Genomic DNA, 27,201 nt, shown 5'->3' with positions numbered 1-27,201 from the left:
TCTTCTAATGCTTGGATGGTTGGTGAGTTGAAATGAAAGGTTACAATTCCTTTATAACCAAAATTTTGACTTACAATTGCAATAAATGCTCGCCAGTGAAGTGAAAAACTCCACATATTTGCCAGCAAAAAAGAAAGGTAACTTCTTACCATCAACTGAGGGTAAATGCATGGTTTTCAATTTTTTGCCTTACCCCTAAGGATTATTCCTTAGTTGGATGAAGAATCTCTTGTCGGTGCAGGACTACCCTGTTCTACCGATGCAGTGACAGATTCATCACCTTTCTAATCTCTCTTCCTAATCCATTGTTTTAAAAATTCTTGCTTGATTTTAGTCACCTTCTCTTTGCCTTTTTTATTAGATCCTTTATTGTTCACCGGTGAATTCTTTCTTCTACAAAATTTTGCAATATGCCCAATCTTGTTACATGCATAACAAGTTACATTGTTTGTCTAAATAGCCTTTCCATAACCTTGATCGGTTTGAGTTCTGCATTGATTAGATAAATGTCCAAATCTACCACAAACATAGCATTTCACATTCATTCTGCAATTGTCTGAGTTATGACCATTTTTATTGCATTTGGAACATTGACCAGTGGGTAAGTATGTATTCTGATTATTCCTAAATCTGCACTAATTTGCTCTATGACCAAATTTGTTGCAATTAAAACATTTGCCATTAAATTTATAAGCATTAGGTTTCCTTACCAGTTTACTATGATCATGATTGTTTGCAATCCCTGAGCTTTCTCCATGTTCAAATTCAAGTCCAATTGTTTCACGATCAGGTTTTTGACTTTTCAGCATATCATCAAGATTATCTAAACTTTTCTTGAATTTGTCTTTGTATTCATTTGCAGTGATCAACTCACTTTCTAGAGTGCTAACTTGTCTCAAAAGTTCATCTTTGTCATGTTTCATGTGAATCAAATCACTTTTAAGCATATATTTTTCATAACTAAGCCTTTGAGATTCATCTGATCTTTCATTTAGTCTTCTGGCCAAATCTTCCTCATTCCTCTTTCTATCTTCAATATCTTTGCATAGTCTCATGGTTAAATATTGCATCTCATTGTTCATGTTACTATTCTCTTGTCTCAATTTGTTTGCAATATCTCTAAGAGTTTTTTTTTTCATCATCTTGATTTTGCAATTGCACATGTGATTATTTTCTCTTATTCTTTGCTATAACCATGTTATCTTGAAGTGCTTTGATAAATTACCAAGCACTTCTAAGTTCATCTTCCAGTTTGATATTCTTCAATTTTTCTGCATCAAAATCTTCAAGAGCTCTTTCCAACTGTTGCCTCAAGCTTTCCAATTATACCGGTTTCAGAATCTTCCTCAAGCTGTTAGGCTTTTGCAAATAGAGGACTAGGCTTTGATACCAATTGTTAGATACTTGATCGGTCCCAAAGACATTAAGAGGGGGGGGGGGGTGAATCAGTGTCATATTGTAAATGCATTGAGCCAACATGATGCATCACATATTGCTTCATTTGTAATTGATTTTATTGTAATATTCTTAGTGAGCAGACCTACACATTTGGTCTTAGGTTTTGGTATATATGTAAGATCTCATTTGTGAGATTATGTGGAATGAAAAGATGACATGAGGTATTATAAGGTTGTGATATTCAGTATATGAGAATATAAGCAAAGCTACTCACACATACATCATTTGAAGAAGATAATCAGAGCTTAACTAGTATTGAATCCAACAAAAGAAGATTCTATTTTGAGAAGTACATTATCATTGAATTTAATCATCCAATTGTAGTCAGTGTGACTTTCATTTTGTGATTGAGCAGTGAGCTCTAGGCAGTTGGCCTTTCTGCATGTGCAGACCCCATTTGTACACACATACTATCTGCAGTAGTATCATCTGATTGTGGGTAAGGTTTCCCACCGTGGTTTTTCCCCTTACAGGGTTTCCACATACAAATATTTGTGTTATGTGTTGTGGATGTTATTTCTCTTTCTGTTTCATGCATTAAACTTCACCGATACTGTTATTAATTGTTAAACTGTCAACCAACATTAAGTTTGGTTTACTGGTATTATGTATCAAGTTTGATTAAGTTATATTTGGGTTGAAATTAATAGACAACTAATTCACCCCACCTCTCAGTTGCCTCTGGGTTCTAACAATTGGTATCAGAGCTAAGTCCTCTTTTTGTAGAAGTTTAACAACTTGAGGAGATTCTATGACAACTAACTATTTCAGGCAGGACAGTCCAAAACTTAACTATGGTATATGGAAGATCAGGATGGAGACACATCTAAATTGCATTGGAAGAGACATATGGGATGTTACAAAGAATGGCTATGTTGGTCCTACACAGAGTCAACCTAATCCACCAAACTTGGCTAAAGATCAGGAGAATGATTGTAAAGCAAGAAAAGCACTTTTGAGCGCATTGTCAGATTAGCAAATTGCAAAAATGGAATGCTTCCTGGTCAGGTATGAAAATCTGAAAAGGGAAGAAGATCAAAGAATTTCTGCTTTTATGGAAAGAGTTAATGAAATTGTTTTGGGTATAAAATGTTGTGGAGGATCCTTAAGTGAATATGAGATTGTTCCTAAAGTTTTAAGAGCATTTCCACCAACATACAAAATGAAAGTAACTACTATTAATGAATTGAGAACAATGCCTAATACATCAATATCTAGAGATACTCTGGTTGGAAAACTTTCATCTTTTGAACTTGAGGAATTTGGTCCTATTGCTACAATTAAGACAGATTTAGCCTTCAAAGCATCATCATCATCTGCAGCATCATCATTATCATCTGAGAAATATGATTGGAAAGCACTTTATGCAAAAGAACTTGAAGACATCAGAAAGGAAAATGAAGAGCTGGAAGAACTTGAAGCACTATTCAGAAGGAAAATGCCTAAAGGTCCAGTTGGAAGTAAGTATGAAGGTAAAACACCATTTAAATGTTTTAACTGCAATAAAATTGGTCATATGGTATCTAGGTGTCCTGATAGACATACAAGATTGAGAGAAGAAGCTAAAAGAACATATAAGCCTAACCCTGAATATCAAAGATACAGATTTAACAAGAATACAGACAAATCATGTTACTATGTTGATGAAGGAGTTACTGATGATTTTGATGAGGAACTGACAGACAATGGATGGGATATTGTTGCAATAACAGAAGATCAACTGACACCTACTGTACAACCGATAGAGCAGGCCTTGGTAGCTAAAATTGAAGAAAAGGATGAATGGATCATTGATTCGGAATGTTCACATCATATGACTGGTGATAAAAGTAAATTCTTAACCTTTCAAGAATATAATGGAGTTCTAGTAAGATTTGGGGATGATAAAGCTTGTTTGATCAGAGGAAAAGGGACTATATCTTTTGATGGTAAGCACAATACTGACAATGTTTATTATGTTGAAGATTTGAAGCATAATGTTTTGAGTGTTGGTCAATTACTTGAAAAGGGATTTCAGTTACAATTCAAGAATGATAAATGCAAAATCTTGAACAGAACTGGTTTGGAAATTGCAACCAGTAATCAGACTAAAGGTAATATCTTTCACTTGAATAACAATGAGAAGACATGATTGATTGTACATATTGATGAAAGTTGGTTATGGCATAAGAGACTTTGTCATGTAAATTTTGATTGCATTGTAAATATCAGTACAACTAAGGCAGTAAGGGATTTACCTAAGATTGTAAAACCTCACAATCCGATATGTAAGGAATGTCAATTTGAAAAGCAAGTTAGAATAACTTTTAAGGGTATTCTAGAGAAATCCAAAAATGTTCTTGATTTAATTCATACTTATTTATGTGGTCCGACAAGATCTAGAAGTCTACAAGGAGATAGATATTTTATGCTAATCATTGATGATTATTCTAGAATGTGTTGGGTTACTTTTCTCAGGGAGAAATGATAAGCTTTTGGGAATTTCAAACTATTCAAGGCAATGGTAGATAATGAAACCGTAAGAAAATAAAATGTTTAAGATCAGATCAAGGAGGTGAATTCACATCTAAGGAATTTAATACATTCTGTAAAGTGAATGGAATCATAAGACAACTATCAGCACCACAGACAACCCAACAGAATGGAGTTGTGGAAAGGAAGAATAGAACTATTCTAGATGCAGCTAGAAGCATGATATCAAAAGCAAACCTACCTCATGTATATTGGAGAGAAGCAGTGAATACAACAGTTTACACATTCAATAAAGTTCACATCAAAGGTGAAACTGGTAAGACCCCTCATGAGCTATGGTTTGGTAATACTCCTACTCTTAAATATTTCAGAATATTTGGAAGAAAATGTTACATTAGGAGAGATGAGTATGTTTTGTAAATTTGATCCTAGAAGTGATGAAGGAATATTTCTTGGTTATTCATCTAAGAACAAGGCATATAGCTGTTTTAATAAAAGATTGCTTAAAATCATTGAGAGTGCAAATGTGAAGATAGATGAATAGTTCAGAGGTAATTCAAGATCTATAGATTTTGAACCGGCAATTGAGATGATCATAAATGAACCTACATTGAGTGCACTAGTATAGAATGTAGATCCAGTCATACTGGCATCATCCGAGAATTCCACAGTGACTAAAGAACAACATCAAGTGAATACACCCAAGTATGTAAGATTGAATCACTCTGAAAGTTATATAATTGGGAATAAGTATCAAGGTGTGATGACAAGAGGAAGACTGGCAAATAAAGAGGCATGCTTAATTTCTCAAATTGAACCAACATCTATTTTTAAAGCATGTGAAGATAAACATTGGATTAAAGCTATGGAAGATAAATTGGAACAAATTGAAAAGACTAACACATGGACATTGGTTCCCCGGCCTAAAAACAAAAATGTAATTGGAACTAAATGGGTATTCAGAAATAAACTTAATGAAGATGGTAAGGTAATCAGAAACAAAGCAAGATTAGTGTGTAAAGGATTTTCCGGTATCTACAAGGCACATCAAATCTTGGTTTATGGTATCCTAAAGATGAAAATTTTGATTTATGTGCATACACCGATGCAAATTGGGTAGGAGATGTAGATGATAGAAAGAACACCACTGGCAGAGCATTCTTTCTTGGTAGCAGATTGATTTCAGGTTGAGCAAGAAACAGAGTTGTACATCATTATCAACAGCAGAATCGTAATATGTTGCAGCAACAACTAAGTGTAATCAGGTATTATGGATTAAACAAATGTTGAAGGACATAAAGGTAAAATGCAAAGAGCCTATAATCATTTATTGTGATAAATCAGCAACAACTGATATATCAAAGAATCCAGTATTTCACTCTAAAACTAAACATGTTTCTATCAAATACAATTTTCTGAAAGAAAATTTTGAAGCAAAGGAAGTGAAATTGGTTTATGTGAATACTAAAGAGAAAATTGTAGATATCTTTACAAAGCCTTTCCTAAAGAAGCCTTTGAATATCTCAAAGAGTAGCTTGGGGTAATACCCTCACTAGTAGAGACTTAGACAGTTGGAGATTGGCTCAGACCGACAAAAATTAACAGAGAAACCTTTTTCCGGCTTTGATGAAGGAGAGCTACTTCTAATGGGGAGTAGTTGGTATTTGTAATTAGTTCTATGAACTGGTTGTATCTGGTTTTTCTATTGCTTTGGCATTTGATGTCAAAGGGGGAGAGATATTTATGGAAAAACTTTGTATTTAGGAATCATTATCCTAGGGGGAGAGATATTCTGTATTTTGATTTCTGGTAATTGATCTCTTCGGGAGATTGTTGGTTTTTGGTTTTTGGCATTCTGACTTTGGCACTTAGATGTTTTTCCATCTTGTGTTGCCATCAATGCCAAAGGGGGAGATTGTTGGTATTATGGATGTGTTGCATTGGTTTTGTCATTAATGTCAACACTTATTAGTACTTATCCTTCTCAAGATCTTTGGTTATGTTCACCGACAAGTTCAGTGACTAATGCACATTCACTGGTATTTGGCTCACTGGTAGGTTATATTTTTCACCGGCATTAAGGATGACTTGTTATCATGTGGAGATTACTTGGTTATGTTGAAGACATGGTTTGGACACTTGGTTTTGGTGATTTGGTTATTGCTCTAATCGAGTTGGCATATTTGGTGTTACCGACATGCGTTATCTATTCCAGATCAACACAACATGTTATGGAGATGATTTATTGATTGGTTTTTATTGTAAATCCATTGAGCCGACATGATGCATCACATATTGATTCATTTGTAATTAATTTTATTGTAATATTCTTAGTGAGTCGACCTACACATTTGGTCTTAGGTTTTTCTATATATGTAAGATCTCATTTGTGAGATTATGTGGAACAGAAAGATGACATAAGGTATTATAAGGTTGTGATATCTGGTATATGCGAATATAAGCAGAGCTACTTATGCAAACATCATTTGAAGATTCAAGGAAGGTTTGAAGAAGATAATCAGAGCTTAACTAGTACTGAATCCAGCATAAGAAGATTCTATTTTGAGTAGTACATTATCATTGGATTTAATCATCCAATTGTAGTCAGTGTGACTCTCATTTTGTGCTTGAGTAGTGAGCTCTAGGCAGTTGGCCTTTCTGCATGTGTGAACCCCATTTGTAAACACATACTATCTACAGTAGTATCATCTAATTGTGGGTAAGGTTTCCCACCATGGTTTTTCCCCTTACAGGGTTTCCAAGTACAAATATCTGTGTTATGTGTTGTGGATGTTATTTCTCTTTCTGTTTCATATATTAAACTTCATCGATACTGTTATTAATTGTTAAACTGTCAACTGGCATTAAGTTTGGTTTACCGGTATTATGCATCAAGTTTGATTAAGTTATATTTGGGTTGAAATTAATAGACAATTGATTCAACCCCCCCCTCTCAGGTGCCTCCAGGTCCTAACAATTTAGAGAGTGTGGACTCTAAGTATGAAGACTTGAAAGAAAATGTTAAGGTAGCGAATGAATGTGTAAAGAATGATGTAGAGCCCTCCTTTTATCCTGCCAAACACCTCCAAATGTATGACACTGACCCCTCAAACCAAGAATGGGATCCTATCAAGACAAGGCTCTACAACATTAGGTAGAACTTCTCACAATCTCCAAGACCCATGCCTACACAATAGGGGTATCTTGCTACAACACACTCCATGATACCTACAAGGGTTACATTTCAATTTCATATCAGTTTTAGGTCATACAAGACTCATCAAAGTCAGCCAAAGTACCGGTTGCAAGGTTTCATGCCCATTCCTTAAAAAAATCACCTAATTAGGCCTAGTGGCTTGTAGCTCTATTTAGCAAGAAAAGTGAACTTAAGTCCAGATTCTCTCAAGCACCTTGGAAAAAAAGTTATGGATTCAGACACCCTTTTGAAAGTTACACAAATCCCCAAAAGGAAGGATCAGGGTTTGCAAAATAAGGGTCTTTTCCGGTAGGATGTTGACTGTCTTGTAGGGCTAATTATGCCTCTTTTGTGAAGAAACTATGCTCAAATGAGTGAACCAATTAACTAAAACCCCTTAGGCATGTGGGGGACCATAAATCATGAGGGATTTTAGGCTTACATGCCTGGAATAATTGCCATTTGCACACAAAGGTGATCTATCTGTTCAAGGTCTAGGTAGCCACATAGATATGTCTACTTAAGATCGCCCCAAACACACTTCTTCCTTGCTTTCCCTGAAAAAACCTCTTGGAATACTAGAATAAAATGACCATACTTTCCTTCCATCAAATCCCATGAGTCTCAGACTGGTGAAGTGCAAGATATGGCAATGGAAGAATGAAAACTCAAGGTAAACCCTAGTTTTTCGAGTACCTACAACAAAACTTGAATATCAAGAGAAACACACAAAATCGAGACTTAAAATCAAAACCAAAACAAATTTAACTCTCCCATTAAACCTATTCACATCATTGGGAATAGGTACCAATCCATATAGAACCATACCACGGACAAAAACTTCAAAAATGCAAGAAAAACTCAGAATTTTATTAGTTTGTTGGTCTCAAACTCTCCTCCGTACAACCACTCCTTGAGAATTGGATCCACAAGGTTCAAATAATTCTCTACAACTTGTCTCAACTGAAAACTAAGAGGTTAGAGCTGTTGGAGGAGTTTGAAATATCGAAAATGCAAAAAGTGCATAAAAATTGCTCATGACAACTTTTGACAACTTTTGCAAAAGTTGTCAAAATGTCATCTTTTGCCTCCTAAGCCTTGGGTCAAGTTAAAACCCTCCTAAAACATTTTAAAACACATGAAATCAACACATTTGATCCCCTATTGTCCAAAAGTCCTAATTGGCTCATAGAAATGCCAAAATAGGAGTTTGGCTCACAAGATGGAGTTTGTTATTACAAACACACAATGCATGACTGAAAACCTATACAAAACATCCTAAAGACATATTTCATGCCTTAGCCTCCCTTCTAAGAGTCTAACTTATCATCATGAAGGGTTTGATGGGGTGCTCCTGCACCAAAGAAGTTGAGAGATTAGATCCATAAGTTCAAAGAAAGGCATCGATAACTTAATAAGGAACCAAAGAAAGAAAATGAAACTATTATGAATTTGAAGTTGTAGGTTGAAGAGAAGAAAAGGGTGGAAAAAATATTGAAGGGTATAATCAATCTAAAGACTGAACAAAATGGGAAGTTGTAAGAAGAGCTATTAAAGATAAAGGCTAAAGAAAAAGTGAAAGTGGTACATTATTGGACGGATTGCTATCTATGTAGAAATATCACAAGGACAAGGTAGGATTAGGATTTCAGGGGAATGCTCGATTAACAAAAGTAAAAGAAAAGAAAAGAAGGAAGATTTGAAGAAATTTAAAGATTCAAACAAAGTTGAGAATCTAATGCTCAAAGGTACTCATCATTCAATGGCTATTGTTTTCAATGCAATTATTTTGGACATAAAGTTGCATATTACAGATGCAATATAAATAATAATATTCAATGCTTTCCATGTTTGATTCTTTACTTCACAAAGTCATTACCCTTGAAATAATTGAATGGAAATTGAATATTTTTTATTGGAAAACAAAGATCTGGTATGCGAGAGAATATTTCATAGATTGTTAGAAGAAGTTCCTCTTTGGTTTGATTATCAGTTCTATCAGTTCTCCTAAGGGAGTTTCCTTTCGAAGTAAATGTTCAAAAAGGAAAAGTGTTGTGCTTCCTCTGAAATTGATGAAGAAGACAAAGAGTGAAGTTTAACATGAGAGTATCTCTCTAGTTGATCCAAAATAATCTATTGGGATTAAGGATAAGCATGTTGATGTTGAAGGGAAAGATCAAAAAGATGACCCATGCAGTGTTGATAACATTTTGAGTTTGCTAAAGGAAGATCTTGGATTGAAAAAGGTTGGTGAATTATGGCTTGAGCAAACTTCTTATGATCAAGATCAAATTGACAAAATTTTAGTTGAATATATGGTCTAGAATAGTATTTTTCTAGATAGTATTGTAGAGATTTAGCTAGATGATCTATCTGAAGTGCTTAAGGATCAAATGAAGCAACCTCTTAAGGCATCTATTATTGAATAAGATATTCAGGATGACATGGAAAAGAAATGTTTATATGCTCAAAATAGGTTATCTAAAGACATGAGAAATATGAGAGTATGTGTGGAAGAAGCAAGGAAAGCATATAAATACTACCTCTAGTGGCCTACAATTTTTTAGAAATTTAAAGAAAAAAATGATTCTAATGAATATTATTTTTGTTCCTTGGGTAACACATTTGAAATTTTTAGTGATCTTGATGCTGCATAGAGAAGAAAGATAAATTCCTTGCAAACAAATCATATATTTTTAAAGATAGAAAGAAGATGTGGTAGTTTTATTAAAAGTGAAAGAAATTGTTGAAGCTTGGTCAGAAAATCTTTCCAATATTCTTATTGAAGCTGAGAAGTGTGAGTGAAAATATCTATTCTCGACTCGTTATCAGAAGCAGTCAATATAATTATGTATAATGATACATTGAGCTTGAGTATTCATTTAGATATGAACTCATGGAAGACCTTACTTCCAAAATTGAAGGAGAAGTATAAAAGAATCTTATAGAAGCCTAAGTGAAGCATTATCTCTTTTACAATGTAGATTTTGTTTTTGGTAACCCATTTTTGCTATTACCTTTTGTCCTTGATGTCAAAGGGGGATAATTTTGAAGAATTTTGGAGAATTTTTTAGAATATTGAAGAAATAAGGAATCTCTATCCAAGGGGGAGTTTTGGGGAGTTTTTGGAGTTTTTTTTTGACAAATCTCATGAAGTGTTTTGCCATCAATGACAAAGAGGGATATTGTTGGAATTTCTTGTTTATCTTCTCATTGATATCAAATCTAATGCTCCAAATTAATCCGGATGTGTTGCAAAATAGTGAAAGATAGGTATGCATGTTGTAGATGGAACATTATTGTTTCTATAACTGTTGTTGTTGATGTTATAGTTTTTTTTTATTGCTTCAGAATTATGTATTGACAATATGAGAATATGTGTATCTGGATGTGATAGTTTTGGTGTTGGTTGTGGAATTTGATTTTGTGCTCCAAAAACTATTCTTTGGATGTTGTTCTCTAGTTGCATGTTCAAATATGAAGTGATGAGTATATTATAGTGCTTCGGTTCCCTACGATTCTTTTGATTTTAGGGGATATTTGTTTGATGGTTTCCTAGTCAATGTCTCAAATCTCGCATTGCTAACTTAGATCGTGATTATTGTAGTACCCCAGTCTTAGCTATGGTCTATCTTGGTCTGATTTCTTTCCCCAGTTGATTCACTTTGTGATCCAATGATTACAGTATTCAGTTGGTGTGTTTTGTAACTTCAAGGATATGGTCATTTTAGGCTTGGCTGACAATAAAGGTTGATATTGATGATTTGTTCTAGTGAATGCAACATGTATCTTGAGCAAAGGATAAAGTGGTAAGCGATAGTGCAAGAAAGTTGATTCAGTGTGAGTCAATTGGTAATCAGATAGTAAATCTTTTTGTAAAGGCACTTAATCAGATCTGCTACAACCAGTCGATGTATTGTCAGAACTTTAACTAGAACTGATTCTATGCATGTGTAGATGCAGTTTCCTTAGTTCACTTCTGTTTGGAAATAAGACTTTCTAGTAGTAAGCCATTGTATTAGAGCAGTGAGGTCTTTGGGCAATTAACCCTCTGGAAATGAGTCTATTTTGTAATCCCATATAGCTAGTTATATTATCTTGAGAGTTAACCCTCTCCATCATTTTTCCCTTTTTGGGTTTTCAACGTATAAAAATCCAGTGTCTCTTATGTGGTTGTGTTATGTTGTGGACTTATTTTCTATTTTCCATATCATGAATAATTAAGATTAAGTTAATTTTCATCTCATCAAAATATTATTTCTTTCAGTTTTAGAAAACTCAAGAATACTGATTCACCCCTCCTCTCAATATTCTAGTTTGTTCAACATGACTATGGTGCTATGTGTGGGATAAGAAATGTGCAAATAGTGACTATAAAACTTTTCATGATGAATTTCTTATTTCAATGCTACATCCTTTGAACCACCAAGTTAATAGGTTGTCACCTCAAATAATGGAATTGATAGGTCAAGTATGAATTGATGAAATCTAATGAAGATCAAAAGAATTGTATTCTGGTTCAAAACATGAAGAATTTTAGGAGACTTCCTACTGCTCAAACTAGATATTCATTATCTTTTAATGGTAGCTATTTTTCATGCGAAAGTTTGGAAATAGAGCTAGTGAAATCAGAAGTTTAATAAGATCTTAGTCATTTAATGGTTAATACTACTCTTGTAATAAATTAGGACACAAAGTAAATGAGTGCAGAAGTAGTATTGTATGGAATGGATATGTGAATGCAAACTATGAAAGAATGTTCAACTATTCAATGGATATTTTTATGCATACAAAATTTTTGGGCACAAGGCTATTAAGTGTAGGTCTAATGTTAGAAGAAGTATAAATGGTCCACAACTAGGTCTAACATGTTATAACTTCAATAAACCAAGACACATTGCTAGGTTATGTAGAGGAAAGAATGGGAAGAATATTGATATGGTAAAAAAGATTGATATCAATGAAGAAAAGGAGAATATAAAGATGACATGGGTGAATAAATTAGATGAAAAGTTGGAAGAAAATACTAAGGATGAGCCTCCACCTACTAGTGGTGCATATTTCTCTTTCAATAACTAGAAAATATGCATTGTGTGAGGGGGGGAACTGATTGAAGATCTTATGGACCCCCTTGTAGTTTAGATGCTGATTTTTTTTAAGCATAGTAGAGGTTTTGAAGTTATTTCCAAAGGTTTCTAGATGTTTATGGTTATTTTCAATGGTATTTGTGGATTCTAATGAAATAGAGTATCAACTTTTTGAGTTATAATGGTAAAATGCATTTATGCCTATGAAACCCTAAGTAGGTGCATGCAACAAATAAATTAGCATTTTGATTTCATTTTGATCACTTGTGATCCTATGAATTTGAATATCTCTTTAGTGTGAATGATTTTTGTCACATGACAAGTGATTCAAAAGGTTTTTAGCTACCCTTCATTTTTCAATTCATTTTGTGAAAGTGTGAAATGGCTACTCCAATCATTGTTCATCTTGGATTATATCCATGACCTATTTTCAAACCCTATACATTTGTGTAAATGGTGAAAAATGATACTATTTCACAACTTACCAGTTTGGTGAATGACATAAGAGTTATGATCGTAGAAGACATTGTTAAACTAGGAGTTTGTTATTGTAGTGTCATAAATTATACACCTTTCAGTAAGGTGTCCAATTCCATTTTTAGTTATCACTAATTTTATTATGATTCATTATGCTATGCATCATAGGAATTCAATATGTATTTAATTAATTAATTAAAATTTGCATTCTTTATTAATTCAATTCACATCACACTATATAAATTACACCCTTGATTGTAGGTGTGCCCTTTTATTATTTTATTCTAATACAATCATTAATCCCACCCAAATTAAAAATTCCAAAACACATTTCACATATCGATTCATATGGTTTGAGCCAATGAATTAGAATTAGCATTAGAACATTGTTATCTTGCATCCCTAAAAATTTGGGATAAAGTGTTTGAGACTAGGATGATCATAACGCCCTTGATTCTGCACTTTTTCCCCAAATTTTGGGATGATAATTTGGAGGTCCTAATCAATTCAAATCCCACTCCATGTGTATAAATAAAAAATATACATCAATTTTCCATAAAATTCAAATCTAAGATTTCATATATGAGGCAATTCACCTCCTCATTTGTCATAGCTTTTTGGGCATCTTTGGAGAGAAAGAATTATGCAATTGAAGGTACCCTAATGAATGAAAAGTGTTTATTTATAGGAGTCTCAAATATGCAAGTCAATTAATTATTCATAAATATTCATTCAACCATGGAATATTCAAGAGACACTGGAGGATGATAGGGATTCACTGCCTGATGATTGGCTTGTACCTCTTTTTAAGGGATTTGGTATGATTTCATGTTGTTCATATGTTTCTACCATTGAGATCAAATTTGCATCATATTTAGTTTTAGATTTACACTATTTCTTTCCATATAGATTCTAATTATGTGATTTAAAGCATTTTCAATTTAATCATTATCATTTAGGGTTTTTACTTTAACACATTTGAGTAGGAATCTGGTTTTCATATTAGATACTTTAGAACATAAAAATCTTAGATACACTTATGATTCACAAGAAAACACTTTATTTCAATTTCAATATTGACTATTTGTGGAGGTGGAAATCAACAAAATATGGGGTTGGCAAAGGAAAACCCCTATATAGCTACCACCCTACCATTTTCCATCTTGTAGGTACAACTATAGGTATTTAATAGAGCTAGGAATCCCAAAACAACATCAAGGGACTATTTTAGACTTTCTCTTAGAATCTAAATTTGATTAGCTAGAGTGGTTGGGGTGCCCCTTTGCCAACTAGGGCACTGGGGGCACCACTATCCTCAAAAAATTTCACCAACTTTCATAGGTAGTGATTGGTTTAGATTGTAGATTATCAAACAATGGTTCATAATCAGAAGACTAAGGTGTCTTGAGCATCCTAGACCTATGAATTTAGATTCAAATTGTAATTATAGGTGCACATTAAGGTTTCCCATCCATTTTTGTGTTTACCAATCGATTAGAATGGAATAAGTGCTCATTTACTTTATACTTTAGTCATAGTTTCACATTACCTCAACCTATTTACATAGTTCATTCACTTTCTAAAGAAGAAAAGGAATAGAAACCCTTTAGGTGTCATTTGACTCTCTTTTACAAAAGTTAGTAAAATATGATTAGTCCTCTAGGTGAATTTATATTCCAATGTTGGTGTGAAAGCGAATCATGGTTTTATGTTCTACCCAATTCTATTTTCATACTTTACATTTTGGTGAACCAAACTATTCTTACATTTCCATAACTTCTAATTCTAAGTTTTAGATCTGATTTTGACATGTCATTAGATGCATTCATTCATTACTTATGACTTGCATTGTTTGCATTACTTAGTTTATTCACTTGCACATTTTAGCTAATCACATCATTACTTTATTAAACATATGTATGGTTTATACATCATTTTTTGTTTGTAGAAATTTTCTACTTCATTATATTATACATCATAAATAAATAAAAAGGACATTTATAAATATTTTCATGTTTCAAAAAAAATTCTTTTGGGTGCTACCCCGAACCCCATTCCATGCTGTCAATTTTAAGATAAAATGTCGGCCTTTGATTTAAATGTCTTTGCAATTTATTTTTATTAATATTATTAAAATGACTAATATTGATGTGTTTGATGTTGTTTTAGCCTCTCTTATATCACCTTACACTTATCCCAACATTTCTCTCCTCAATGAGGGAATTTTTATGCAAGAATATTCTCTTAACACTTCTTTCAATGATATCTCTCCTTGGGATGAATCATTTGGGAATGATGTTGATTGTTCTCCTAATGTATATATCCCCCGTGAGAGTTCCTTGGTGAAACAAGATTCTATTTTTCTACAAGAGGATGACATGATTGATAATATTCTTAATGAAGCTTTACCTTCTTTTGATGAATATTTAATGCGTGATGTTTGTGTCTCTCATAAATATTGTCTTACTCATAAGAATACCTTAGAGAAAGAAGATGATTACACTAGAAAGGATGAAGAATTTCCAGCTAGTGCTTTTCCCTATCCATGATGATATTTTTGTGCAAGAAGAGATTATCAATACTTCTTTCAATAGTCTCCCTCTTAGGAATAACGTTGATCTTTCTCGTAAAATGTACCTCCCTTGTAAGGATACTTTGGAACAAGAGAATGGTCTTAGGATACAATGGTTTAATACCACTAACAATCTCCTCTATGACAATTTCCTTCCCCTTCAATTGACAAGTCAAATTTACAAGTATCCTATTCACCAAGAAGAGTTTAGGGTTGATAATCCTCTTTATGAAGCACTTGATAATTTCAAATTTACTAAACATCCCTCAAATATTCCTAAACCATATTTCATCAATATGATACATGTGAATGGTTATAAAACCCCTCAACCTTTTAATAATATGGTTATTGTGGTTAAAGATGGTTATAATCATTATTACTTTTCACTCCTAATAAACTAGTCATTACTGTAAAAGGAGTTTTTTCTACTAAAATCCCTTATGAATATGCCAAACAAATCACCCAAGAAAGTTACAATGAATTTTATCACACATATAACACAAGAAACAATAGAGAACCTAATCCTCTATTGGTTTTCCCAACCCCTCTTCCTATTCTCAACCAATGTTTCCTCTAGCACCTCATCTTCCTCAACATCTAGGAAAGGAATATGATCTTATTGAACAACTTCAAGCTACTCTTTCTAGGACATCTATTTGGGAGTTGATTCAAACTTCACCCACCTATCATGAAATGTTGCGAGACACTTTAAAGAAAATATATGTCCCACCTACTATGGCACCTACTAATAACACAACTTCTTTGATAGATTTTATGAATGTAACTAAGGCTAATATTGTATTTTCTCAAGATGAGTTGCCTTTTGAAGACATTATAAATCAGTATGATCCTCTTATGATTGTTGTCCTTATTAATGGTAATTCTATAAGATGTACTTGAGAGGATAATGGATATATCCTTGATATTTATAGAATTCATTTGTTGCATAATATTAACATGGATACTTCTCTTATTCAACTTGATTCTATTCCTATTTGTGGATTTGACAATGTTGCTAGAGCTTCGTTAGGTACTATCACCCTACCTATTAAGGTAGGTATTGTTATTTTACTTATGTATATCCATGTCATGCCTTATAAAGAAATAGTTAGAACCTTGTTCTAGGAGGGCCTTAGATTTATTATATGCAAGTTGTTTCTTAAACTCTTCATCACCAAGTAAAATTTATTTATGAATATGAGATGTATACTTTGCATGCTAACACAAATTTACAAGTTTTCATGCAAAGTTCATATAATTCTAAATATCATTTACATTATTCTACTCCTTCTCCACTTCAATTTGAAACACCATCTCCTCCTAAAGATACTTGTTCAATTGAAGAGGTACTCTTACAAAATGATTGGAGGTCCTTATATTTTACACATTCCTTTATAGGAGAATATAAAGTCCCCCCAATAGAGCCTAAGACTAAAAAGGAAGATGACATGGTGGAGCCCAAAATAGAGTCATCTTTGTATAAACAAATTAGTAACAATTGTGTGGCTACTTCTAATTCAAATAACTCTTCAAAACCTTCTTCTAGTTCATGTACGTATTGCATTGAGACATATGAGACCCCACCATCTCTTTCCAATATGGGATCCCTTGATGATTTGGGTTTCCACATTTTACCTAAAAGTAAATACAATGGTAATGGACATGGAGCAAGTGAACAAGGGATTATAGTTCCTTTACAAAATCACATACATGAATCATCATTTGGACTTGGATATAACCCTTGAAATTGATGGTATGATGAATCAATAAGGATCTAGATAACTACTGAGAGTGGGGGGGGGGGGGTGTGAATCAATAGATAGAAAACTGACATAACCTTTTTACAAAACAAAAATAACCTCTCAAGACAAACTTAGAACTAACAAATTGCAATATCACTGTCAAGTAAACTGGTTAACTATCATAACAGAATAACTAGTAAAACAACTTTGAAACTCACAAAACCTTTTAACCAAAACATCCAAATACTTTACTGACAAAAATAAAATCTCATTTCAGATTGTTGCCGATCATCATATCATAACTAAGTGGATTTAGTTGTTGAGCAAATCAATCATATCAAACATAACCACAAAAACATTCACCACTTGACACAATGATTTTGACGTGGAAACCCAAATGAGAAAACCATGGTGGGGATGAATACCGACAAGTATTCTGAACTCTTCTGAAGTTCACCCTATTAGGAGCCAAGCCTATTAAATCTTTACAATAAGTCATTTTAAGAATGTTGGCAAATGCACACTCCAATGAGAAATTGTAGGTGATTGAAGGTTTTGTCATTGATGGCAATCTTGAAATAATATGATACCGACAAGACAATATACCGACACTAGCAGCAACAGACTCTATACTTACACACAAGACACCAACAAACAAAGGAAGGATACCGATACCCTGGCCAACAGGAATTTTGTTTATAATGTATTTTGTAATTAATTGTAAAATCATTGTAAGCTGACATGGCAAGTTGTAATATGACTCATATATGTATGAGATCATTGTAAGACATTTTGTAAGAAAAAGATAGGTGAAATAAGGCAAACCTAATATGCAAATTATAGGTTAAGGGTTTATGTATGAAGCAGAGCTAAAACCAGTACTAGATCTGGTATAGCAGATGCTAATTTGAAGCAGTACAAGACATTGGATTTGTATAATCCATTTTGTAAGTCAGTGTGACTTCTTATTTTGTATTTGAGTAGTGAGCTCTAGGCACTTGGCCTTCCTGCATGTGCAAGCCTCTATTGTAAGAGTAATATTCACTTATTGGTCAGTAAGAAAATATTGTGGGTCACAAATCCCACCGAGGTTTTTCCCATGCCGGGTTTCCTCATTAAACTACTGCATTATGGTGTGCTTTTCATGTGGTTGTTGTTATCTTTGTTTGCTGCATTATTTCTGGTTTACTGGTATACTGTATTGATATATTTTACATGTTTTAAATCAAGTAAATTCTATAACCGGTTAGATACTAATTCACCCCCCCTCTCAGTATCTTTGGGAATCCTAACAATTGGTATCAGAGCCTGGTCCTCTATTTTCAAAAGCCTAACAGCTTGAGGAAGATCTTGCAACTGGTAAAGATGGATAACTTGAAGAAACAATTGGAAACAACTCTTTCAGACTATGATATAGAAAAATTGAAGAATATCAAACTTGAAGATGATCTAAAAGCTGCCCAGGATATAATTCAAGCACTTCAAGAAAATTACACTATAGCAAGGAATAAAAGAAGAGAGCTTTGTGAGAAGATGTAGAAAGAGGGAGATGAAAAGGAAACTCTTAATGATCTGGTAAACAAACTAAGACAAGAGATTTTGCAAAGAAATTGAAGATAGGAAGAAAAATAAAGAAGATCTGACTAGAAGACTGAATGATGCTGCAAATGAAAATGCAAGACTTAGTTGTGAAAATGATATGTTGAAGACAGATCTGATGCACACACAAAATGACTCAAATGAACTTATGAGACAGAAAGAAATCTTGGAAAGAGAACTGGCTACTACAAATCAACACAAGGAGAAATTCAAGAAAAGCTCAGAAGAACTTGGTGGCATGCTGAAGAATCAGAAACCAAATGGTGACACTAATGGCCTTGGCTTTGAAGTTGGTGAAAGCTCCAGTACTAAAAACACACATGATCATAGCAAACTGGTAAGACAACCAATTGCTTATAAATTTAATGGCAAATGCTTTAACTGTAACAAGTATGGTCATAGAGCAAATCAATGTAGATCTAGAAATTATCAGAACACCAATACACTCACCGGTCAGTGTTCTAAATGCAACAAAGTTGGTCATAATTTAGAGAATTGCAGAATGAATGTAAGATGTTATGTTTGTGGAAGATTTGGATACTTATCTAATCAATGCAAAACACACACCAGAATAGGATATGGGAAAGAAATTTAGAAAAACAATGTGACTTGTTATGCCTGTAACAAGATTGGACACATTGCTAAATTTTGTAGAAGCAAGTCCTCATCGACAAATAACAAAGGTCCTAGTTTCAAAGGTAAAGAAAAGGTTGAAGAGGTAAAGCAAGAATTCTCAAAACAATGGATCAGAAAATCAGAACTGAATGTTGATGGGAATACTCCTCCACCGACAGAACAGAGTAACACTCCACCGATAGGAGACTCTTCATCTAATTAAAGGAAATTCCTTTTGATGGTTTAGTAACTGAATGTAAAACATGCTATTATTCCCTCTATTGATGGTGAGAAGTTGAGATTACTTCTTTACCGGCAGATAAGTTAAGTTGTGACTTAATCGACAAGCATTAAATTTGGTAGGTGAAGAAAATAACATTATAAAACAAGAGTTTTGGCTCCATTTTCATTCTACCGAGCATTCAAATCTTCGAGAGTGCCGCAAAAATCCTGAGCAAAGGCATTCCAAGCAAAGAAGCAAAGCAATCTATCAAATCTTTCATCCCCAAGGCAGATTAAGGTATTTATAGCCATGGCATCCTCATCTAATCCTGAATTTATTGCAAACCCTATTGTTGTTGAAGTTATTAAACACCCTAGACCCGTATTCCAGCTAGTTCCTGAAATTGCAAAGAAAGATGATAGTTTAGGTGCATTTTCTCAAATACCTAAAGGGGTAGTATATGCTAAAGACCCTAGAATGTATATACACTATCATATTGATGAACTAGGTGATGAGGAAATTAAGAATATGTATGAATCTGTGATTTGTGATGAATCGGGAAATGTCAAACTTGAACACAAGATAATAGAAACCCTAGGTTTTATAGAAATCCTTAGTATCCCAGATTTTCCCAGGGATATTGTAAGAATTGTGCTAAGTAGGGTTCATGGTGAATTCTTTTGGTTGGACTCTATTCACAAGATTACTAAAGAAGCAGTAAAGGTTGTGACAGGGTTACCCTCCATCGGCAACAAACCTGACAAAACTAAGAAGGTCTCAAATGACATTGTGATAAACCTAACCAATGCAACATTCGACAAAAGGTCTCTAAGGGTAAATGATGTAATGGATATCAATGTCAAATTTATGAGTATGATCTTAGGTTACAAGACCACACATGCAAATAGGTTAAACTCAGTTTCTAGCCTATGCATTAAAAGTGCCTATGATATGGTAAATGATAATGCAAGGATAGACATATGTGAAAGGCTTAAAGATGAACTGGTTGATAATTTGGGAAAGATAAAGAAGGACAAGAAAGGAACATTTAGATTTGGAAACCTACTTGTTTGTCCAATGCTATATATAACCAAACAAGTACCCGATATTGGCACCAAAGATTTTAGATATGATATACCTGTAGGAAAACAACTATTAGTATTACTAAACAACATGGGAGAGAACAGGAAAAATAACTTAAATGAGTATTTTCAGGCTTTGAAAGCTCGAATGAAAACAAGAGTAAGGTTATCACAAGCTATTGTAGATAAGTACCAAAAGGAAATTTGTTTTGTAATAAAGAAAGATGAAATTTGGATGGAGGCATTTGTTCCTAGAACCATCTGGGTCACTGAAATGGGGTATGAGACTGACGATAACATAATAGAAACCTATGCAAAAGCCCTCTTAGAAGCTCCTAACGAACCTGAAGAAGAAGTATTTGGCAATGCTGAAACTATAGAAAGTCAAATTCAATCAAAGAAAAGAGTTAAAAAGGTTGAGGCAACCGTTAGAAAAGGAACCTGGTAGGCAAAAGCTATTAAAGAAGATGTGCTAAAGAAAACTGGTATAATTGAAGGTGAATTAGAAGCAATCCAATCGGAAACACACCTTTCACGAATAGGAACTTCCTCAGAAAGTGACATGCCTGCAGTATTCAAGAGAGTTGAGAGGAAGAGAAAACCTTCACTGGCACCTTCTCCTACACCAAAAAGATAAAAGAAATGGGCAGTAAGGCCCCCAACAAAGAAATTAACTCCAAATAAAAAGAAGTTGACTCCTAAGAAGAAGTCAAAACAATCTATAGCTCCTATTAATAAATTACTGGATGAAATTATTGAGGATGGCAAGTTGAAGAATATTAGCAAACTGTATAACACACTATCCGCTAATGACAAGGAGAAAGTACAGAACAATGTAATATTACACTTAGATATTTTTAAGAAATTTTTGATGCAAGTTGTTGATGAAATACCGACAGATCTATACAACAGACTAGAAGCTAGAAGAGTAGCTATTATTGAGCTTGACAAGAAAATAAAGATTGAAAAATTACTTGTTGTACATCCTGTTAACTCACCTGATGAGATAGATCAATTGATCTCTAAGGCTAACCGGTCAGTATTTTCAATTTCTCACTGACATGTAGCACTAATGGCAGAGAGAGTGAATCAGATAACAAAGGAAACATTAGATGCATGGGATATATTCCTGGTAGAAAAAGAAAAACAAGAAGAGTATCAAAAACCTAAAACCTTCAAGGTATACCAAAAGGATAGGGACAAAGGAAAAGGCAAGGTTGGTGGACCTCCCAATATAAAGATAACATACAACTTACCCCCACTGCCTCTAGATACTCCACCGGTAGACAATACTGAAAATCAACAGGCAACAGAGAGTATGAAGACAACACATGAGGACACAAATCCTGATTCTGAGGTGTTGTAAAGAATGAATATCGACACACATGAAGTCAACATTGTGGTTGATAAGGAAACAAGTGAGAAAAGAGATGTGGCAACTGAGCCATTGGTAGAAGACACAATAGTTGAGACAAATGTTGAAGATACAGTTGGAGACATAGAAATTGGGAATGAGCAACAAACTGAACAACCAATGGATACAAGAAAAACTGATAGCACTGGTATTGAGCAACCGCTGAAAATATTTCAGGGGCAAGCACAGAGAAACTAGTAGAAAATATAGAGTCACAAGTAGAGAAACCGGAAGTGGATACCATTGAAAAATCATCAGAGGCACCATCAGAGAAACCATCAATAGAGAGCACAAAGAAACAGGAAGAACAATAGGCTCATTCACAAGTACATTCAGAGATAGTACCACTGGCTACAACTGAAAAACCTAAACCTTTGGTAGCTGAAATGGAGACACAAATTGATCCTCCAGTAAAAGAGGAAAGCAATGCTATTATCACCACTGACGGATTACAAATTGTGAAGTCAATTGGATAGACATCCATAATCTCCATGTTTGAATTCAGACCAACAAATGTGACAAAGGTACTGCTAGATTCAATTAAGAAAATAACAGATTGTAATGTACTAGCATATGAGGCTATTGATAACACCATACCAATTTTGAAGATGATAGCTCCAAAGTGTAACATAGATAACAAAGATTCTTTGAACCAATTAGACACATTGTCTAAGTATATAACCGGTAATCTAATAACATTAGACAAAATAAATGAGGATACATTTAAGGAGAGATTGATAAAGGAAAAAGAAAAAGTCTTTGAGGATATAGTTAAGAAGAACAAGGGAGAGATAGACACTCTTTTACTGGAACTCAATGAAATCATTTTTTACTTCAAGAAACTATACAAGGATACATGCAAAACGGATGTATTAACAGAAGATCTTGACAAAGAAATCAGAAAGACACATGATAAGATTAATAATATTGCTGACAATCTGATTGGGAAATCAGATTCATTTTTGGAATTAGAAAAGAAAATTGCAAAGCAAGAAGAGAAAATCAGGAAACTAGAAAATGAAAAACAAAGAATAAAGGACAAAGCAAAGGACTTAAAATTTTGACTTAGTCCAAGATTAGAGTATCTTATTTCTTTAAGAAAAGAAATGTCTGAGGCTTTGGTTCCCGGACTAAAGACACCAGAAGAGCAAATGCACATATTCACCTGTACAGTGCAGAGAACCCATGAGGCTATAAAAGATAGTAAAACATTTAACAACGACATCATTTCAATTTTGACAGATATTTTTCAGAGCTTAACCCATGTGTTACAAGAAACTAGGTAGGACTCCACTGACAACGAATGACAACCTTTGTCATTGATGTCAAAGGGGGAGTAGAGGCTATGAGAAAAATGATCAGCAAATGGCTCATCAACTCAGGGGGACCTCATATTTTTTTGGTAGGACAATTCTAGCAAACTCATTTTTTGGATGACACTTTTTGGATTTTTCTCTTAACTGTTGCCATCAATGCCAAAGGGGGAGATTGCTGGAAAATGCACACTCCAATGAGAAATTTTAGGTGATTGAAGGTTTTGTCATTGATGGTAATCTTGCAATCATATGATACCGACAAGACAATATACCGGCACTGACAACAACAGACTCTATACTGGCACACAGGACACCGACAGACAAAGGAAGGATACTGGCACCCTGGCCGACATGAATTTTGTTTATAATGTATTTTGTAATTAATTGTAAAATCATTGTAAGCTGACATGGCAAGTTGTAATATGACTCATATATGTATGAGATCATTGTAAGACATTTTGTAAGAAAAAGATAGGCGAAATAAGGCAGACCTAATATGTGAATTATAGGTTAAGGGTTTATGTATGAAGCAGAGCTAAAACCGGTATTGGATCTAGCATAGAAGATGCTAATTTGAAGTAGTACAAGACATTGGATTTGTATAATACATTTTGTAAGTCAGCGTGACTTCTTATTTTGTATTTGAGTAGTGAGCTCTAGGCACTTGACCTTCCTGCATGTGCAGGCCCCTATTGTAAGAGTAATATTCACTTATTGGACAGTAAGCGAATATTGTGGGTCACAAATCCCACCAAGGTTTCCTCATTAAACTACTATGTTATAGTGTGCTTTTCATGTGGTTGTTGTTATCTTTGTTTGCTGCATTATTTCTAGTTTACCGGTATACTGTATTGATATGTTTTACATGTTTTAAATCAAGTATATTCTGTGTGTGTGAAAAGTGGGATAAGGAGCTGTATCTGCAATACACAACACTTCAATTTAGTCATTATATGCATGGTTAGTCAGATATAAGAATTAATAAGAAAACCATGACAAATCGACCAATTGCCTTCTAAAAGATGCAAGTATAAGATTGCTCTCAGATTTTTATAAGCAATACCAGTGACTAGACTACACCAAGACGAAGGATTTAATCTATATGATATTTAAACTATATGGATGCAAGATGGATGAATAATTCAAGCAATAATCAATTCAAGCAATAATGGATGCAAGCAATAATGGATGCAAGTAATCTAAAAAAAAAAGCACAATATATCAATGACTCCAGAGCAAAATCAGCATGATAACAATCTCCAAGCGTGTTCTCAAAAATCTCTGGGGTGAATTGGAATGAGAGCAGGAGACTGAATTTATAGAGAATCACAAGAGAAAAAGCTCAATTTAGGATTAATTGAAAATAATTGAGAAATCAGGTTGAGTTAACCTTGAGATAGATTCCAATTATAATTTAATTGAATTGCATTCAAATTAGAAGTCCAAGTTGCATTGGAAAATAATAATAAATTAACTCCAAGCATATCAGATAAAAATAGATAATTCCATGCACATATTTGATTTATTCAAGAAAAAGGTCTTTTTAATGCAACTGAACTTCTTTTTCGGAAGAGCTTCGAGTTCCAATTTAAGAGAATAATTAATAATTCAATTAATTGCTTTTCTGATTTCAAGTTCTAAATTTAGAAAAAGAAATAATATCTCAAGTTTGATTTCTCTCAATTCAATTATTTTTGTTTTATTTTCAATTCAACTCTTTGTTTTGTAATAAATTCTTCTTTTTGTAGTAAATTAATTCTTTTCACATGATTGAATGACAAATTATTAATTAATTAAATATGCAAAGATATTTAATAAATTAAAATAGGATAATTGATCAAAATGATATTCTTGGAAATGATTCAATTAATTAAATAAATATTTAATTAATATTGAGTAATTGATTTGCCATGTGATTTTTGATAATTGAAGAATTAATAATGTGCTCAAGATTGATTTAATTGCCTTGGTTAGGACATTGGTGATGTTGTCGAGATTAGGGGCCCATGGTTTAGATGACCAATTTTAGGGTATTACATTTTCCCCTCTTTGAATTAATGTGCGAGCAGCACGTTGGTTCAAAGAATGTGTGATGTTTAGGAGATACCAGTTCTGAACTTGATTGATCACGAACTAGATGAAAAGCAAGGTGTTAGCTTGATTCGAAGCGACAAAGCTGAATAAATTCTGATTAAAGTGATACCGATCCCGAACTTGATTGAACTGAGGAACGATAGAAAACAAAGATACCGAACTTGAACTTGATTGATCAAGAAGCGGATCTTATTGATCTAGAACTTGATTGAACTTAGATACAGTGAGTGATGATAAAAATCGATCTTGAACTTGATTGATCAAGACATGATGAGTGAAGAATAAACCGTCCAGCTTGATCAAGAAACGAATATTGAACACCTACTTAGATTTAGTGTGATCAAAGAAACTCTTTAAACTTTTGATTAAGTTTAAACAAATAATCAGTTTGATTTGAAGTGATGAAACTGATTAATGCTAAGAGATTAATTCAAATGAAGGACAAATATCAGCTTGATGTGAAGCGATGAAACTGATATGCCCCTAGCGATTGATTATATTTAGATGATCGAGAGATCTCAACTTGATGTGAAGTGATGAAGCTGAGATGCCTCTTAGTGATAAGGATTGATTTTCTTTAATTGAAAAGATTTTGCTCGACTTTTGATGAAGATTTAAAAAATTTCTCGACTTGTGAGATGTGAGGTCATAAGGTCGTGAATATGCCCCCTCGGGAGCAAAATCGAAATGAAAGCAAGGGTAGTTGATTTTAGGCAATTTTGAGCAATGATTAGTTATTTGAGCGCGAAGTGATTTTGAAGAATTTTGAAGATTAAATTGATCGCAAAGTTGATTCGTAAATTTGAAATTGATATTCGGCGTTGATTGTTGAGAAATTGAGCGCAAACAAAGAAAGGCCAAGAATTTGATGAACAAAGCGATAAGTGGTCCAAATTGTGAAATTGACTAGCAAGATGATCTCGAATTTCGATTTCGATCTCGAAAATGGAATCAGAGTAGGCACATTAGCTAAGGGTAAAATTTTTGTGTCCATCGGAGCAAGTTGAAAAATTAGATTTTTGGCTATATATGGGACGAAAGTGTCATTTTCAATTCATTTTAACCCTCCAAGTTTGAAAATTCAAAAAGCCTTCTGAGAAGAAAAATGGTGGCCCCTACTCGTCAGCATCGATTCGAGCACCAGAGAAGACATAATCGACCCCGAAACTACGAGCCAATAGTAAGTGATCGATCTTAAGCCTGTTTATGTTTCCAATTTTGAATTTTTTTATGCATTTTTCATGGGTTTTGGGTCGAGTGTCACGTTTCATCGTGCGAGATAGGATCCTGTCTCGTACGAGAAATTGGCAATTTTTCTTTTATCATTTAAAGCCATTAGATTTGTCGTACTGGATCCACCCTTGTGTCGTACAACAGGTTGGTTAGGAGACCATTTTGTCATGTGGAGTCCAATAAAGTGTCATTTGAGACTGTTTTCTCGTATGAGATCCATTCCTGACTCGTACGAGATTCTGCTTAACTGTGTTTTGTTGTTCAAAAAATAGTGACCATTTTTGAAAGTGTAAACATGAAATTTTGGTTTTGTATTTGACTTAGTTGGATTTGCGTGATGTTTAACTTCTCTTGTAGGCTTATTTGGACTATTTTCTAATGCTTTATTATTGGATTGTTGCAGGTGTGCTTACCTCCTGTGCTCTTTAGATGCATATATCCTCCTACTATGGCTTTGGTTCGTGATTTGTCTGAGGTCGAGCAGGCTCATATTGATATGTGTGGCTTTACTCACCTGATGAGGTTACCTAATATCTGTGTGAACCATGGGATGCTGACAACATTGATAGAGTGATTTTATTCAAAGCATAATACCTTTCATTTTCCAGTTGGGGAGTTGAC

Source organism: Cryptomeria japonica, chromosome 10 (genome assembly GCF_030272615.1).
Source record: "Cryptomeria japonica chromosome 10, Sugi_1.0, whole genome shotgun sequence".
NCBI classification, from domain to species: Eukaryota; Viridiplantae; Streptophyta; class Pinopsida; order Cupressales; family Cupressaceae; genus Cryptomeria; species Cryptomeria japonica.
The sequence above is the reverse complement of the archived record's forward strand: the minus strand, read 5'-3'. Positions refer to the sequence as shown.